The 17,863-nt window shown below is 38.7% G+C and overlaps 2 long non-coding RNA genes across 4 annotated transcripts; both read left to right on the plus strand.

The window, feature by feature from the left end:
* Positions 1 to 5,742: 5,742 nt before the first annotated feature.
* On the plus strand, positions 5,743 to 7,361 carry LOC140526855 (uncharacterized). Its single transcript, XR_011974560.1, has 2 exons — positions 5,743 to 5,981; positions 6,665 to 7,361. It is a non-coding gene; the product is annotated as an uncharacterized lncRNA (long non-coding RNA).
* A 2,951-nt stretch (positions 7,362 to 10,312) lies between these two features.
* On the plus strand, positions 10,313 to 16,101 carry LOC140526857 (uncharacterized). Of its 3 annotated transcripts, none has more exons than XR_011974563.1 (3): positions 10,313 to 10,544; positions 11,028 to 11,106; positions 14,958 to 16,101. It is a non-coding gene; the product is annotated as an uncharacterized lncRNA (long non-coding RNA). The 3 variants fall into 3 exon arrangements; XR_011974561.1 differs by lacking the exon at positions 14,958 to 16,101 and adding an exon at positions 11,350 to 11,738 and having other exon boundaries at positions 10,316 to 10,544; XR_011974562.1 differs by lacking the exon at positions 14,958 to 16,101 and adding an exon at positions 11,353 to 11,738 and having other exon boundaries at positions 10,321 to 10,544.
* Positions 16,102 to 17,863: the final 1,762 nt, after the last annotated feature.

A 17,863-nucleotide genomic window follows, 5' to 3' on the forward strand; every position in this document is an offset into this window, starting at 1 on the left:
GCTTTTTAAATAAATTTTACTCAAACATTTGTTAAGCAGTTACAATGTCCCCTTTACCAGGACAAGGGAGAGAAGGAATGCAGGATTAGAGTTAGATAATTTCTACTTTAGACTTCAGTGGAAGAAGGAATAGAGATAACTATTTGAGCTGAATAAGAAAAAAGAAATTGTATAGGAGATCTGGCAGGGTTTGGAATTGAGGAGAAGATGGGATTTGGAGAAAAGAAATTGGGGGATGGGAGAGGAATTAGGAAAATTGAAGGAAAACAATCTTCATGTCCAGATTCTTCTTCTGGCTTCTATGAGAAAAGGCTAAAGGAAAAGGAACAGAATTAAGGAGGATTAAGTAGTAAATAGCTCAAAGATTTCAGGAAAGGAAACAGGAGAAGGTAGTTAGCAAGGCAAGGGAAGAAAAAGAGAATGAAGTGATGGTTAAAGAAAATTGATAGGATGGATTACTGAGTGGTAAAAGTTGGTGAAATATATAGGAGGTTGCTAGGAGGAGAAAGATGAGGTAAAGTGTGGTTATGGAATTGGAGAGACTAAGGAAAAATAAGGGACTGTCAAGTCATTAAGAGGTGATAATAGCTTATAAAGGTCCTAAAGAAATATTTAGGAGTAATCCCTAATTGCTTTAAAAAATAAAACAAAAAAATAAGATCTAAGAATCAAATCTCTTCGTAGTGTTCCATTTTGAGGGACAGTGTGGTGTAGTGGATATGACACTAGACATGACTTCACAAAGATGTGGATTCAAATTTTATCTCAAACACTTTATTGTATGATCCTGGGCAAATCACTTAACCTCTCTGAGCCTCAGTTTCCTCATCTATATAAAGAGCGGATTAGATTCAATGGCATCTAAGATCCCTTTCCAGATAGAAATCTATGATCCTTCCTTGTCAAGCAGAGAATTGGCAGTCGAGGACAAAAGTAGTTTAGAAAACAAACTCACTTGTAAATGTCATGGAAGAGACTGACAAGATTATTAGTATTGCTTTTATAATAGATTCCTCATCTATAAAATAAAGGAGTTAAATAAAACTTTGGACAACATGCATTTCCTTGTTCTATGCCTCTAATCTTTTGTTACTTTTTTAAAGAAGCTTCTATTATTTTAACATAGGCATGGGAGGTACCTTATTGGAGGAAAACTGACTATCATTCTGATCTCAATCAGCATGGAAAACCCACTGAATTTTGCAGTGATTTGCATTGATTACATGATATTCATGTTTCTACCACAGCCAACTGACTACTTTCTCTGTGCCAATGGTAGTCTTAGCTCCCTACTAGAAGAGAAGGTAAAAGGATCTGTGGAATGTCTCTCCACACTCTATATTATGAGGGACAATGAAATATTACTATTAAAAAATAATAATTCAGAAATGGGATTTCATTGAGGGGGAGGGGAGGAGAGAAGAAAGAGTGCTAAGTAAGCTTTTGAAATAGAGGAAGAGAAACCTGACCCTTGTCAGGAGATTGTAGAGTAGAAGAATGTCAAACTAAGGAAAAAATAACATTGCAACTGTATAGAGCATTTTTTAATTGAGGCTTTTTATGAAGAGGAGGAACTAGAAGAAGTAGTAGTTTATCCTCCAAGTTATAATATAGTGGAGCTAAAGAAACAAGCAAATACCAACCAGTAAAGTGCAGAGCAAAAAGCAAAAAGGAATGATAGCTGGTAGTTCTCTGTTCTTGGGGTACCAAGGCAGCTATTTGGTAATATCAGTGGAGAGGATTGTTGCCTTCCTGAGACATGTATCCAAGACTCAACAGAAGAAAACTTCCCAAGATTTATCAAAACATGTGACTACTACCTACTTCTGGTAATTCATGAGATCAAAAATAACACAACCAGGAAAATTATAAAAAGCATTGCCAAAGATTATGAAATTATGGGGCAAGAAAGTGAAGGGCATAGGGGCACAGGTTATGTTCTTACTGTAACAAATTGAAGGCAAGGGATGTAGAAAAGAAAAATGAATTCGGGCAGTGGGTTGCTGGTTCAAAAGTTATCTTGGAATTGGATTTAGATTTCTGGACCCCAACTTACAGACTCTTGGCCAGGGATGGAGTACAGCTAATCAAAGTTCTAGTAAGAATGTATCTGCTGGAACTGGCAAAGATAATAAAAAATATTAATGTTGGAGGAATTGTGAAAAGACAGGCACTCTAACACATTGTTGGTAGAGCTATGAAATAGCACAACTATTCTGGAAAGCAATTTGGAATTGTGCAAATAAAATGGCCAACATGGTCATGTCCTTTGACCCACAGATACCACTCAAAGGCATATATCTGACAGAGACTATTTACAAAATAAGGGCTCCATAGACACCAAAATATTCATAACAGCATTTTTGTGGTAAATCATCAGAAACAATATAGATGCTCATTAATTGGGTACTCATTAAAAAAAACCTTTGCTATATGAATGTAATGGAATATTACTGTGCTGTAAGAAATTACCAACATGATGTATACAGAGAAGACTGGAGAGAAAAAAAAGACTCATGGAAATCATGGTGGCTGTCTTCAGGTACATGGAAGGCTAGCATGTGGAAGAGGGATTAGGATTGTTCTGTTTGGCTCCAAAAGGGCATAACCAGAAGCAGTGATTGGAGTTTTAGCAAATCTAGGCTTGACTTCAAGGAAAGACTTGCTAACATTTAGAGTTATCCAGAAATTGAATGATCTGTTTTAGGAGGTAGTTGAGATTCCCCTTACTGAAGATCTTCAAGCAGAGTCTGGATAGTCACTTGTCAGGTATGCCGAAGTCTTTCAAATTCTGTGATTCTACATTAGACAATATACCTGTCCTCATTAAGCTTATAGTTTAGGAGAGAGATAGATGACATATACCTAAGTATAATACATAGTGAAAATAATGCTACATAAATAAGAGATTTATAGGCAAATCACAATTAAATGCAAAATGTCATAATTTCTCATATTCAACTTTGCTCCCATGAAATCTCTATGAGGCAGTTATTAGTATGTCCATTTTATAGGAGGAAAAAAATAAGACTCAGAAATATAAAAGGACTCACCTTCAGGATCATACAGAAAAAAATGTCAGCTCCTAAGTCAAGAGTAGGAATTAGGACTGATTCTCAGGTCATAGGATCTCTCTCTCTCTCTCTCTCTCTCTCTCTCTCTCTCTCTCTCTCTCTCTCTCTCTCTGTCTCTTATTTCTTAGTCTCTCTGCACTTCCTTCAGTAGTTTCTTCCCTAATTCTTGGACAAGGATATGACTTCCACCACCTTCCACACATCATCGTCATTACTACACGGTCTCCTCCACTAGCTCTGTCTTCTATCCAACAAAATGCAAACATCCCAAATTAAAAGAAATTATACCAATTGCTCCACATTATTAAGAAGAGGACTGTAGACTATTCTGTAAATGTGAGCAAGTAAGCTCGTCAATGCAAAGAAGTGATGGGGAGCACATGAGTGTCCCACATGAGTGCTTGCTGTCTCATCTCCAGCTTCAAATGTCAAAAACAAAGTCGTTTGCCTGGATTCCTCTAATTTCCACACCTTTTTTTACAAAAAAACTGGAGGAGGGGGAAGGTTGCAAAATATCTTTTAATATGTTTATTTTTTTTAGTTTTCAAATTCACTTCTATAAGTTTTAAATTTTCGCAATCTGAGATAGTCTCAGATAAACATATTTTCATATTAGTCATGTTGTATAGAAGAATTAGAACCAATGGGAACCATGAGAAAGAAAAAACAAGACAAAAAGAGAGAGCAAATAGTATGCTTCTATCTTCATTCAGACTGATATTTCTTTCTCTGGATGTGGCATTTTCCATTATGAGTCTTTTGGAGTTGTTCTAGGTTCTTGCATTGCTGCGAAGAGCTAAGTCTATCAAAGTCAGTCATCACATAATGTGGCTGTTACTGTGTACAATGTTCTCCTGGTTCTACTCCTCTCACTCAGCATCAGTTCATATAAGTCTTTCCAGGTTTTTCTGAACTCTGCCTGTTCTTCATTTCTTATAGCACAATAATATTTCATTACATTCATACACCACAACTTGTTTAGCCATTCCTCAATTGATGGACATCACCTCAATTTCCAGTTCTTGACATCACAGAAAGAGCTGCTATAAATATTTTTCTATATGTGCTTCCTTTTTCCATTTTTGTGATCTCATTGGGATACAGTCCTAGAAGTGGTATTGCTGGATGAGGTTGCAAAATATTACAGATTGTTTCTTTCTTAAACAAAAGAATACCTATCACAGAATCACAGAATTTTAGAGCTGCAAGAGACCTTCAAGATCTCTAGTCCAATCCTCTCATTTTACAGATAAAGAAAACTAGGCCCAGAGAGGGACTTTAGGTGCCCAAAGTCACCCAAGGCAGAGGATGGAAGAATCTAGGTCCTTTTCCTACAAGTACAGTGCCCTTTCTACCATACCATATAACCATCTTTGAACTCCCAGTGGCATCACTCAGCCTATTTTCACATTTTGTACTGATTTCATAGTATAGTAGTTTCTCCAGCTATCAGAAAAAATTCCTTCTTTTTCCCTCCAAGGAAGAACACAAAAGCTATTTTAGTCACCACATTATAAGATATATGACCAAGGCATACAAACTAAGGAAATTGGAAGTCCTGCCAATGTCTCAGAAAGGGCGTTGACAGGCAGGCTGTTCAGAAGCTAATTTTCTTTCTACTATGAGGGGGGGTTGAGGGAGGGAGAGCAGGAAAGAGAATGAGGGAAAGAGGAGGGGAACAGAGGAGAGAAGAGAAAAAGACACACATTTGCATGTGCTATATACTCTCTTGTTACTAGGGAATTTGGCCTGGAAGATTCTTTGCTTCAGCACTTAACAGCTCCAACACTTACTAGCTGTGTGACTGTGGGCAAATTATTCAACCTCCTTGAGCCTCAGAATCTTCATTTTTAGTAGAGGGGATAAAGAATTCCTGTACAATTTACTTCACCACAGGTGTTTTGAGGAAAGTGCTTTGTAATTCTTAAATGTGACATTCATTCAACAACAAGGGAAGCCTTTAAGTGTCTACTTACTATGTGGAAGGCACTGTACTAAGTCAGGAACATACCAAGACTAAAAACAAATCTGCACAGTCCTTACCCTCAAAGAGCTTACAGCTTCCTAGAGGTGGTGAGATACCGCATATATATGTATGTGGATAGATGGATGGATGGATAGATAGATACATAGATAGATAGATACATAAAGTACTAATAGTACTAGAGTAGAAGAACGACAGAGGCAAAGAAGGATCCAGACAACAATGAATTACAACAACCTGAAGAGAGAGAGAACACTTTGGGGAGGGGGAAAGGGGGAAGATTGCAGAGACAAAAGCGGTATTAGCAAGGGAATCTTGCCAGGGAAGTCACACCTGAAGTAGGCCCTGAGAGAAGGTAATTATTCTAAAGTGCTGGTTGAGGAAGTTGTGCATTTCAGTCATGGGAGATAGTTTGAACAAGTACCAGGAGGCAGAAGAAGATGGCAGCTCAGCTTGAGTACCAAAAACAACTAATTGTCCAGTTGGACTAGAATGTAGAATTTTGATGGGAAAGGTAATGTGAAATAAGCCTGACAAGGTAACTCTGGAGCCAGATTGTTGAAAGCCTCAAATGTTAGCACCATTATTATTCTTTCTCAAAGATCATACTATATTCTCCTCACCTGAACTCACTAATCCCTGGGTAGTGACAATCATCTCCATAGTAACCATTCATGACATCATGGGCACAACAAGGGCACCATAAGGGGGAGCAACAAAGAGGAACCCACACCCTGTTTCAAGACAAACACCAGACATGATTCTAGGTGCTGCCTTGAGGTGCTGATTAAGAGCTACCTCTCCAAACATATGCTCTGGAGCAGTCATTGTTTATTGAAAGGTTCTAGTTGCCCAGGAGTCTGTGAGTGTGGACAGAAGACCCTGAAATTTCTAAAATCACATAGCAACCCCTTCACAGGAAAGTAGGTCGGCCGAGGTGGCAAATGCCAACCTAAAGATAAAAATCATTAAACACTGTTGTTTTTTTTCAGGTGTTCCTGAAGGGTCAACAAAAAAGGGGAGAGGAAGGAGGAGGAGAGGCATCTTGAAATGTTTCCATAAATATTAGCTAGAGAACTGAGGGGAGAATGAAATAAGGAGGAGTGAAGATGAGTAATCACAACCGATTCCTAGACAGTCCTTTTCCTTCTACCTTTCTTTACCAAAATCAAATTCATTGCCTGAAGCCTTTAGCCAAGATAAAGCAACTATTAATAACTTTACCGAAACCAGCCAACAGCCCATAGGTCATCAAGCCACTATGCGAACCATACTCCCCACTCAGAAGAATAGTAGGGCTATGGAGGAAAGCAGAACTGGGAGACAGGAGATAAAAGCCAATTTCCACTTCTTTATCTGTTTTCTGTTTTGCATACAGTTCTAGCCATAAGCTCTAAAGTTCCATTGCTTTGAGATTCATCAGACCTTCCTCTAGTCTGCACTTAGAGTCAAGATTAGGAAAAGGCATTATCTGAAAAAATACTTTGTGTTCCCCAGCCCAACCCCAACCATCACCACTATGCACACACCTATTCTTTAGAAATGTTATCATGAATAAAGGTCACTTTAATATCTGTTATTTATAACTTACTTTTTTTTTTTAAAGCATGGAAAACATAAATTGAAGAGGACCAGAGCTAACAATCTTAGAGCTGGAGAGTAAACATTATTCAGTGAAGCTACCAATTTAACTACTGTTCTTGGAATTTCAATTTATATGTGTTTTAATTAACCACAGAAGGACTCACCTACTATTCCTTGAACACAAAAGAAATGACTATTGGAGAGGGGAAAATATTTTAAGGGATAATCTTTGTCTTTGCTCTCAATCTTATCCAAGATATGCCAGATAAAGCTGATCACAAAGAATCTGGGGTAAAGAGAAACTCTGGTATTTGACTTCTTAAATACAAACAAAATACAGATATTGTTTCAATAAATAATGTTCTTAGATGAATGTCATAACCAGAGAGTTATGAAAAAATTGCAAAAACATCATTTGATAGTCACTGAAACAGCACTTCTGAAAAATCAAACCAAACATTTATCAATTTCTTACCTTTAATTCCTCAGCCCCATCAAATTGGTGCCTTTCCTGACCTCCCTATTTCTGTCTCAGACATTATTGAATCTCCCAGGCTTGAAATCTCATGGCTCATCTTTCTCCCTCATGGCCCCACAATCCTCCACCTCCATCCAATCAGAGAAGGGAAGGAGGAGAAAGAGAAGGTATAGGAATAAGAAGAGGTATCAGAGGAAGAAAAGGAGCAGAAGAGGACAAGGAAGAGAGGAGAAAGAGAAAGGAAGAAGAGAAAAAGGAGAAAGAAGAAGGGAAGGACTGAATTCTAGCCAAGGGTTTACTTTGGGGACAGTGAATAGACTAGTTCAGCTAAAACATAAGGTTTAAATACTACCTTTTTATGACTGACCATGAGATATGAAAAACAAAAATAAATTAGATCCAGAATTTCCTTTGCACATTCTCTGAACTCCAAAAATAAATTGACTATGGCTGAAGTGGGGGGAAGGGGGGAAGCAGGGAAGGAGAAATGAAGTCTCATTGTTTACTTCTGTTCAGTTCCAAAGGACTGTTTACTACTTCCTCCTCCTCCTCCTCCTCCTCCTCCTCCTCCTCCTCCTCCTCCTCCTCCTCCTCCTCCTCCTGTTGAAATATTGTTGTCTTTTGGATACTCAAAATTCTACCAATGTTTTCTCAGAAAATCTTAGAACAAGAAGGGACATAAGAGATCATCTGACCCAGCCTCTTACATCTACAGAAGTTATATATCTGGAGTAATCTGGGTGTCATCCTTAGCTCCTTACTCTTTTACCTCCCATATGCAATCTTTTGCCAAAGTTTCAATTTTACCTTGCAATATCTCTCAAATTCAATCCCTTCTCTCCTCCTATCACCTTGGTACAGGACCTTATAACCTTATGTCTAGACTACTGCAATAGCCTGCTGGTAGATCTGACTGCCTCAAGTCTCTCCCCACTCCAATCTATCTTCCACTCAGCTGTCAAAGTGATTTTCCTAAAGCATGAGTTTGACCATATCACTACCCTACTGAAAAAACTCCAGTGACTCCAAGTCACTATCGCCTCCAAGAGCAAATATCTAAACCTCTCGCATTCAAGGCTCTTCAAAACCTCCCTCCTTCTTCCCTACTTTTCTGCCTCTTCTTACCCTTACTGTCCTCCTACAGACTCTTCAATCCAGTAACTCTGGACTCCTTGCTATTCCTCAAACAAGACATCCATCTCTAGACACTAAACATTCCCCATGCAAGGAATGTTCTCTCTTGTCATGTTTACCTCCTGGCTTCCCTGGCTCCCTTCAAGTCCCATCTAAAACCCTACCTTCTATGGAAAAGCCTTCCCCATTCCTATTTATTATTTCCTATTTATCCTGTAGGTAGTCTACTTAAACATAGTTATTTATGTGTTGTCTCCTCCCTCCTTAGATTTTGAGCTCCTCAAGGGCAGGCACTGTCTTTGCCTTTTCTTTGTATCTCCAGTTTAGCACAGTGCCTGACACATAGTAGGTACTTAATAAATGTTTATTGACAAAAGTCAGAAAGCTAACAAGTAGCAGAGCTAAGATTAGAACCCAGGTCTCCTGATTCCCAGCGCATGACAGCACTTTGCCTCTCTCAGGCATGAGAAACTACAGAACACAAATGTGCTAAGTACTCATGAATAATCTAAAGCCACTATCTTGGGATATTCATCACAAAATATTGCCATAAGAATTTTCTGCATTATAAAATGTCAAAGAGAAGGTAATGTGGCATAGAGGGTAGTATAGTAGATTTAGAATTAAGAGAACCTGAGATCAAATCACAACTCTTACATTTAATTAGCTGTGTGATCCTGTACAGATCACTTAACATGTCTTAGTCAACTCTCAGACTCTAAGTCTTAGGCAGATTGAAATCTAAATTCAGTGGAGAGAATCCCGTATCAGTAGAGTCACAGATCCCTGATATACTGGCACTTGAAATGCCACTCAATTTTTTATTTCTTCTTTCATCTGTTAATGTCCCTGACCTTCATTAGTAGAAAGTACCATCCTCTTGACTTCTGTCAGTAGACAAAAAGAAAAGAAAGCAAGTTAAGCTAAGCAAGCTGACCTTATGTCCAATACAACTTACCCAAGGACAGGTTAGTGCAAAACCCAAGAACATAAGATCCTTGTTGTGTAGTTTGCTATCAGATTTTTTTATTTATATCAACTGGAGGGGAAGTTCCTTATGGTCAGAGACTTGATTTTATCTTTCTTCTGGGTCTCTCCTAGCAGTAAGATAATATTTTGCTTCTCAGGATTCCCAGAGACCAAAGCATGAGTCCCCAACTGGATGATGAGTAAGTAATTGCCTTACCTACAGATAGCAAAACTAGTGGCATGGGGCCATCTCCAGTCATCCTGATCTATATCTTACCACTGGACCCAGATGGCTCCAGAGGAGAAAGTGAGACTAGTGACGTTGCACTGCCTTCTCTCACTTGAATCCAATTCACTTGCGAGCCATGGCATCATCTTCCTGATGTCATGGGCCTCTTCAAAAACAAAGGACAAACAACAACAACCAAGCTAGTGGTATGGGATCAGGTCTCTCTACCAAGTCCACCTTCAAAGTGTATTTTTATTATATAGATGAAAATTATTATATCTCAAGTCCTCCTAGGACTTTCTATGACTTCTGCTGATCACTCTCAAAACAAAGAGCTGGCTCAGAAAAATGTACTGGATTTGAGTCAGATAAACAAGTTAAAATCACACTTCTCTCACTTATTATGTGTGACTATAGGCAACTCTCTTCATCTCTCTGAGCCTTAATCTCAGTTTCCCCATCTGAAAAATGAAGATAGTACTCTTGAAAGAGTAGCTATCTCAAATCAATCAACAATCATTAAATGAAAGAATGTTTTGCTTACCTTCAAGTGCCGCATGTTAGCTATCATTATTATTTTCATTAATAAAGATAGAAAAATCTATATGCCCAAGTGCCAAAGCTCCCTGTGAGCTATCTATCTAGTTTAATTGCTGGCCTTGGAATTTCAATTTATGTATATTTTAATTAACCACAGAAGAGCTCACTCAATATTCCCTAAATACAAAAGAAGAACTGAATATGGAGAGGGAAAATTATTTTCCTCAAGATAATCATAGGCCAGGGCTAGTCTATGACGAATGGACTTGTTATTTCTTCTGAGTTCTCAAAACACTCATTAGTAAACTGTGCTAACCATCTAACCACTGCTGTATCAGAAATGCAAACAAAGGTTTCTCTGAAACTTTCTCACAGACTCATTCCTGAATCTTCCTTTGCTATTTGAGGATAGTACCAAGCACTACCACAAAAAACCAAAAACCTGAGGAAGTGATACGTGAACCTACACGCTCTCCTCTGCCACTTGAATGCCAGTCAGCACAGTGGGCTGGAACACAAGAACAAGAAACACAAGAACATACACCATGTCAGGTAAGTATCTCCAAGGAAACCAGGAAAATTCATCTTTTTTTCTTTCTCATGCATTTCATCAATGCATTTTATCTCAGGCATGATTCAGAAGGTCTCCTGGGTCTTACTCTCATCCTATTAACAATTCACACAGTGGTGTCAAACTCAAAAAGAAACCACATATTGACTTGGAAAACCACAAATTAACATTATCTATGTTGCCTTGCATTTTTATTTATTTTCTTAAACATTTCCCAGTTTCATTTTAATCTGGTTCAGGCAGCACTCAGGAATTTTGCAGCTGGTCCCTTAGAACCAGACCACCAAGAGGCAAAAAAGTAGACCAGCCTAACTTCATCTAGGGGCCTCAGTAACAGTTCTTCTTCCGCTTTAAATATTTTGGGAGAGTCAGGCATGATAATGCTCACCTATAATCTCTAATATTGAGGGAGGCAAGGGCTGGTGGATTAATTAACCTCAGGAGTTCTTATTTTATCCTTGTAGCAGGGCAAAAGAGTGTTAGCACTGTCTAACACCAATATCAGGAGCCACAGACTGCCTCAAGAACCTCAAACCAACCCAGGTAGGACATGGAACAAGTCAAAGTCTCTATGCTAATCAGAAGTAAAATTTTACATGTGAGTGACCTCTACACTTCCAGGCTTGGCAAGATAGGGAAAACTAGTCTTAAAGAAAAAAAATACAAATAGAGATAAAGATGGAGCTATAGATAAGATATAGATCCTGAGATTTATCATGAGAGAAGTGCCCTCCCCCCCCCCACTCCCCACTCCCAACAGCTCTCAAGCTGCCTAATATTTCTTAGCAGGGAATAGCTGTCTGGTCTCCACTCTGTGCTGAATCAGTCAACTTTGCCATGGCTACTAACCAAGGAGCTAAGAGCCTATCTTCATCTTAAAGTGAACTCAGCCAGGAAAGGTGTTCTCACTTGGTGGTACTCAGCAGGGCCATGCTGTTCTTGACCTATGCAGAAATCAACATATTGTAAGGAATATAAATGGATGCTCAATAAATAATTATTGATTTGTACCCACTTATCCCATCCTCCCAAAATGCACAGCCAATGATAGACCATGATTTTTACCTCTCTGTTATTAAAAAAAAAAAAAAAACTATCCCCACCTGAATCAGCAAAAAATTCAGAACAAGAAAGCAATCTGTGTTCTGATCCATTTGAGTTCTGCTCCCCAGTCCCCTGGCTGAATGGAATAAATATTTGTCTTTCTCACTCTGTGTTTGAAGTCTGTACTAAGTTTGGTGCCAGCTGTTCTGAGATGGAGGAACAGCTTGACTCAAATGCCAACAATGAAAAAGACAGATTATAATCAAATGCTGGCTATTCAAGAAAACTTAGGATCATAGAGCCTCGGGACCAGAAAGAGACCTCAAAAGTTATTTAGTTCATCCCCTACATCAGCAGGAATCTCCTCTACAGTATCGTCAATGGTCATCCAGCCTCTGCTTAAAGAATTCAGAGATGAGGAACTCATCTCTTCCAGAGGCAGTCAATTCCACTTTTCCACAGATCTAATAGTAAGAATTTTTTCTTTACATAGAGCCAATATCTGTCTGTCTATATCTTCCAGCCATTTCTCCTTTTTTTTACTGTACGGTACCAACCAAGCAAAACAAATCTAGATTCTATGACAGCCCTTTAGAGATTTGAAGCCAACAATAATGCTCTTAGCATAGTGCCTAGTACATGGTAGGCAACTAATAAATGCTTGTAGCTTGATTGACTACTGTCTTCCTCCTCTTGGTTAAACATCTTCTTGTTCCTCTGAATAAGAGGAATATGATTTTCTTTGGCCACTTCTGCAGTTGCCATCTCTCTTGATATGTTTAGAATCAGGAAGGATTTTGAAAACCCTCAAATTCTACAACTTAGTTGAGGAAACAAGTGATTGTTTCTACCAGAAGTAAGGATGTGATGTGCTCACCATCTTGTGTGACTATGAATATATGGGACTCATGAAACCTATGAAACCACTGAACTCCCAAAGGAAATACTCAGATTTATGGAATGTTGAAGCTGGAAAGGACCTTAGAACACCTGCTGGAGCTACAAGTGAACTTAGAACATTAGAACCAAAAAGATGCCTCAGGATATAGCATGCCAGAGGTACAAGGTTCCTTAGAACACAGAATATAAGAGGTGGAAGGAACCTTGGAAACTATAAAATCTTATCACTGGATATTTTAAAAATAAGAAAACTGAGACTCAGAGAAAAGAAATGAATTATCCAATGTTGCTGGACATAGTCAGGACTAGAACTCAGATCTCCAGATATCCAATTTAATGCAACTAAATCCTAATGCATGGGTGTGTGGGCAAGGCAGAATTAGGGGTGAGGAATTAAGATAAGTCAAGACAAGGTTTAAGACAGATAATTCACCTTTCCAAGCAATTCCTACTAGAAAGGAAAAGTCTTCAGTGACTCACACTGAGGTCTTGTGGGTTAGAACATAAGCTTTCCAGAAGAAATAATTTGGCAACTTGAACCTGAGGCTACAGTCTGTACTTCTCTTCTATGCATCTTCACACTTGCTTCTACCAGGTGGTCCAGAGAACAGTGCCCTTAGGCAATGATTTAAGAACCAGTTTTAATGAGGTCAGGATTAGAGTCACCTGGAAAGCAGGGCATGATGATATTATGGCTGATTCCTTCTTCACATGAACTAAAGAGTCACTAAGAGAACTAAAGCAATCACTGATAACAAGTTTTTCTAATATTTTATTTTCTTCCAATTGCATGTAAAAACAATTTTTATTATTTACTTTTTAAAAATTTTGAATTCCAGATTCTCTCCTTCCCTCCTTCCCCCTCCTTGAGACAGTAAGCAATTTGATATAGATTATACATATGCAATCATGCAAAACATATTTCCATACTAGTCATGTTGTGTTACTGATAACTTTGACCACAAAGCAAAACCCTAGAAGTAGTCTCTTGCAAGTTGTAGCTCTCCCTGACTCTTCAATATCCATAATCCTCTCTAAGTATATAAACTGAGAGAAAGACAGAGACAGGGAGAGGAAGGGAGGGAGAGAGAGGGGAGAGGAGAGAGGAGGAAGAGAAGAGGGGGAGAGGGAAGGAGAGAAAGAGAGAGAGAGAAGAGAGGGAGGAAATGAGGGAGGGGAGGAAGGGAGGGAGAGAGAGAGAGGGAGAGAAGTGAGATGCCTTTCACAAGCTACAGAAATTGAGTTAAGCAAGATATATATTTAAAATTCGATAGACCAAAAAAAAAACAAAACAAAACAGGACCATAAAAGCTCAACTTAAACTGATAAGGTCCAACCAGATGATCAAAAATGTCAGTCTCTGGCAAATTGAAGTCAGTAGGTCCAGGGTTGAATCTTAGCTCTGATGCTCGTTATCTGTACAATAAGTTTGTGGCAAGTCGCTTTCTCTCTGTGGACCTCAATTTCCCCACCTTTAAAGCAAAACACTTAGATTAAATGATTTCTATTGTCTCTTCCAGTCCTACAAGCCTAGATCTGTCTTTAAAGTTTGGGGTATATCGGTGTATCAGATAAAGTCAAGTCAAGTAAATAAAAACTTGTTAAGCCTGGAGAGGAAAAAAAAGCCCTTGTTCTCAAGGAGCTCACAGATAACACACAAACAGCTATGTGCAAACAAGATATTTATAGAATATATAGGAAATAATTAACAGAGGTAAGGCACCACTGCCATTAAGGGGGATCAGGAAAGGTTTCTCAAAAAAGGTGGGATTTTAGATGGAACTTGAAGAAAGCCAGGAAAGTCACAAGATAGAGATGAGAAGGCAAAGCATTCCAGGAATGGGGACAAACAGTAAAAATGTCTAAAGTCTAGAGATGGAATTTCTAGCACTAAGAATAGCAATGAGTCCAGTGCCACTGGATTATAGAGTTTGAGGAGGGATAAGGAGTAAGGTGTAAAAAGACTGGCAAGGTAGGAAGAGGCCAAGTTATAAAGGACTTTAAAAGCCAGAGGATTTTCTTTCTGATAGTGGAGGTAACAGGAAGCCATTGAAGTTTACTGAAAAAGAGAAGGGGGCTAAAATAGTCAGACATGGACTTCAGGAAGATCCATTTGACAACTGAGTAGAAGATGGAGTAGAATAGGAAAAGACCCAAGAGAGGGAGGTTATTGCCAAAGTCTAGGCATAAAGTGATGAGAACTAGCACCAAGGTAGTGGCAGTTTCAAAGAAGACAAGGGGATAATAGAAGTAATAGAAACTTGGCAACTAATTGGATATGGGGGAGGGGGTCAAAAGAGAATGAGGAGCCCAGGATGACACCTAGATTTAAAGCTGGGGTGACTGGGAGGATGGTTTTGTCCTGAAGTATCTTTAAAAGATGGAGGAACTGAGTAAATTGTGACCTGAAGATATTAAATTCATTTTGAAGTCTGCATCCTTCTCTTTAGGGTGCACAAAAAGTTGGATCTTCATATAATTTGAACCTGGATTCACGCTGACTTCATTGCCTCTTGCTGCTGAAGTCTCAGGGGCCTCAGGATCTGCACTGGAGAGTGAAGTCTCTTTCCCTAGAGGGGCCATTGGCATGAAGCAAAGCATTGCAATCTTCAGTGACCTCCCTAGAGGGGAAGTCTGACTTCAAGGTTCTCCTCAGGACATCGACAGTGGAGTACAAAGGGGAATGAGCCAAATAGACACACCATCATCTGTGTTCTAAGGCTTACTAGCACAGAAGCAAGCAAATAGCTGCAAGAAAGGGGGGGAGAAAAAATATATAAAATACTGAAGGCTGAGGGCTCTCTAGACTTCCCCAAGTCCACACCAGGACTGTTTCTGATGTCTGTGACTGTAACTGCTCTCCTTTGTCATTTGGTCCCTTCAAGTTATGAGCTGCCTGATTTATTTCCCCTCCCCTCCATCTGCCACACACCAGGTTGGTCTCTGAGCTGTTGTATTTTTCCCACAGTTCCACAGCTGGGTCCTGTCCTTGGGAATTGTGTTTCAGTAAACCCATAAGGCATTTCCAGAACTATCATATGGAAACAGGATTAGACTCATTTTACTTAGCCCCAGAGGGTAAAACTAGGACCAAATTGATAGAAGTAACAGGAGGCAAATTTCAAATTAATATAAGGAAGGACTTTTAATCATAAGAACTGTCCAAGAATGGATATTTGATTCTATGAATGATCATATCCAAATAAACTTTTCCCTTACTTTAGGCCAGGTAATTCAATGAAATAAATAGTTATTAAATTTCTGAGAGTGCATAATACTCTGGTAGGTTGTGGGGGTACAAAGATCTATACAATTCAGACCCTGTGCTAAGGCAATTTATAGTTTACTAAAGGAATGGGGGTGGATGGGAGGACAAGCATACAAATAGTTATGACACACAGGAAAGAATATGACAATCCAGGCAAAATGTGAGGGGGGAGATTACTCTCAACAGGAGAGAGGGAGATGACTAAGAAAGACTTCGTGGAGCTGAGTTGGGTCTTGAGGGAAGAGCAGAACATCAAAGATACAGAAAACTGAGGGAATCTATTCTAAGAATGGCAGATAACATGAACAAAGGCACAGAGTGATAAGAGGGAGAGAATAAATAATTCAATATAACTAGAACTCAAAATATGTCTTGGTTTTTTTAAAGGAGTAATTAGGAATAAAGCAGGACAGATCCATTGGGGTCAGTCTGAAAAGGGATTTGAATTACATATTCAGATTTTATACTTTATTAAGTAGGCAATAGTTATGAGTCTGAGTAACTGGTGATGCAGCTTGATGCAGCAGAAAGATTCCTAAATTTGGAGGACTGAACTTAGAATCACAGGACCTAAGTTCAAATTCTGGATCTACCTGTGTGACTTTGGGCAAGTCATTTTTCTTCATTCCTTTATTTCTTTATTTATAAAGTAAGTGGCTTAGACTAGATAACCATGAAGAATTCTTCCAGCTGTAGAACTATGACTCTATAATCCTATGATTTGGGAGAAAAAAAGGAAGGAAGGAAGGAAGGAAGGAAGGAAGGAAGGAAGGAAGGAAGGAAGGAAGGAAGGAAGGGCACCCACAATATGTTTAATTCAGAAAACATAAAATAAGCAGAGGAAGGAAAATGTGATAAAGAGATCTTACACAAATGGGACTCCCAAACCTCACACAAAGGATCAAGAAATTTCAGATACCCATTCATCTTCCCCATGAGAAGTTCCCTAAAGCATATGATTTCTTGCTTTGTGGGTCTAGCTGAACCTTATCCTCTGCCCCAGGAAATAGCATTGAGTTTGCTTTCTTTATTAAACACATGGAAGAAAGGGGGAGTTGATAATTATTTTGAAGAACAGAGATGAGGTCCAAATCTGAGATGAGGTTCTCAGGATTAATTCAGTTCAAGGGAAAGATGCTACTGAGAGACATTACTTATACTGAACAATAGGTATCATCAAGGAAGAGAAGTTTTGAGAGGTGAATGAGTTAGCTTTTCTGCAAAGATGAATATAGAAATCTGTTCTTGCTCAGTGCAATCACAGTAATGACAGAAAGATATTAATTCTGTAATGATATTTTGTTAAACTGAACTCAAGATGATGCGCTAGCATTTAGATATAAGTTTCAATTCAGTATCCCACAAGGACTGAAGATCAGTCTTTAAAGCTCTAATAGGCAACCTGCCTGCCTATCTCATCTCCCTCTCATTTGGCTGGCATGTGATTTATCTGTAAGTTATAACTATCCACCCAGTCCTGACTGCATAATTTGCAGTTGCGATAAATTAAGAAAGGATCAAAGGTTTGGATTCATCATGAACAGCATCTTAGAATTAGTTATCTATTAATTCCCACAAAACTTTCTAGTAACATTGAAGCTGAAAACACAGAATCCTATATAAGGAAGAAATGAGAGCTTGCTTCCTTTAAGACATAGACCTTTGCGGCAAAATGCAGTAATTGAAAGAGTGATAGATCTGGAGTCAACAAACACAGATTTAAATTCTAACTATGTCATAAAATACCAATGTGATCTAGGACAAGTCAGTTCATCTATTTGGGTGTTGGTTCCTATATCTGTAAAATGAGAGATTAGATAATTCCAGAAACCAATACCAGCTCTAAATTTATAGTCTAAAAATTATGAGTCAAAATGAGAAGGTATCACTTCCAGTCCTGAGGATCATGGACTCTGGGAACATTATTTGTTGTTGTTTTTGCTTTTATTGTTTCTAGTTCCAGGGTATATGGGACTCTTTCTAAATAAGGACCAGAATGCAGACAACCTTGGAAGCACAAAAAACTTCCAAACACCGAAAACTAGCTTTGAAAACAGCAGGGCTGAAAAGCCTGAAGCTTGAGACAGT

This window comes from Notamacropus eugenii, chromosome 1, assembly GCF_028372415.1.
Source record: "Notamacropus eugenii isolate mMacEug1 chromosome 1, mMacEug1.pri_v2, whole genome shotgun sequence".
In the NCBI taxonomy this organism is placed as follows: Eukaryota; Metazoa; Chordata; class Mammalia; order Diprotodontia; family Macropodidae; genus Notamacropus; species Notamacropus eugenii.